Below are 1,378 nucleotides of genomic sequence, written 5' to 3' on the forward strand. Positions count from 1 at the left end.
CGGAACTGTTCCGGGCAGACCCGCGCGCAGGGCAGCGCGCTCAGCACGCGCGCCGCGCAGCGTACGGAGCGTCCGAACGCCGCGCGCGCAAACGTTCGGGCAGCGAGGGCGGCTGCCCGGGATCGTCTCGGGAAGCGTGCTGGATGATGGGCTTGAACTGTTTGGGCCTAGGGTGCAATTTTCTGATTTTTCAAATTTTTGGGCAAAATTGATATTTTTGAAAATTGATTCAATTTTTATTTTGAAAATTAATTTTTAAAATTAATAATTTTCTTGTAAAATAAATAATTAGAATATGATTTTAATTATTTATGGTAAAAATGAGTTTTTACAAGAAATCAATTATTATTGATTTAATTGGAAATTAAATAAAGGTGTTTATTTAATTTATTAAATTCTTTAATAATTGTGGTGGTTAGTGATAAAATTATTGGATATGATTTATCAGTTAATTAAATTTGTTTAATTAATTGATGTTGATATTTGATATTAAATGCATGAAGGATGATCGAGAGCCTTGACCAATGTGTTAGGTGTATGTTAGGATATTTTACTGTTTTTATTCATTTTGTTAATATTTGATATTATTAAAGTGGGCCTGGTTTATGGCCCGTTCCCACCCCCATGAGATGTATCCCTTATGTGCCATGGCTATTCAAATGTAATAATTAGAAATAGTGGGAGATCAAGACTGGAAGATGGTGGGCCCGATGATCAAGATGAAGACATGTAAAATATTGGAAGCTTTTGTAATAACCTGCATTTGCATCTCTGCATTCACCTAGGTTTGGACCTGGATCCATGTATGGCTCACATGGATCTAATAGTGTTGGCGATCGATCATCCTTATTTATTGTTAATGTCATATTATGATATATGTGATATGTAGTAGTATGCATGTATGTATATTATTAAATAATATAGTTGCATGAATCCGGAAAACATACAAACTCGTGGCACGCGACTTTTTAATTTAAAATGATGAGACAATTTTAAAATTAAAATCCCTCATTTTGAATAAGATTCAAAATTTATATCAAACCGAAAAAGTAAAAATTAAAAGAGTTTAATTTTTCCTTGCCTTCCATCAACCGTGGTTGCATGTTGATCGCTACCCGCGGACAGTGTCTGGCTCATATTATTGGGGAGACCTGTGCGCCGGACAGCTGTGACTTCCACTGGACATATGATGTGAATTGAGTAGAACTCCCATGACTTCGGCTCATATTATTGGGGGAACTCATGGCGACCGTCCACTATAATTCAATATTGATGGGTTGATTTGACACGTGAAAATAAACGGCGTCATATTATTGGGTCCTTATTAAACGTGAGGCAAAACACGCAGAGGTTGCATAGGGATGCAATTGGATTCTAC

The sequence above is a fragment of the Primulina huaijiensis genome, chromosome 18, assembly GCF_012295235.1.
Source record: "Primulina huaijiensis isolate GDHJ02 chromosome 18, ASM1229523v2, whole genome shotgun sequence".
NCBI classification, from domain to species: domain Eukaryota; kingdom Viridiplantae; phylum Streptophyta; class Magnoliopsida; order Lamiales; family Gesneriaceae; genus Primulina; species Primulina huaijiensis.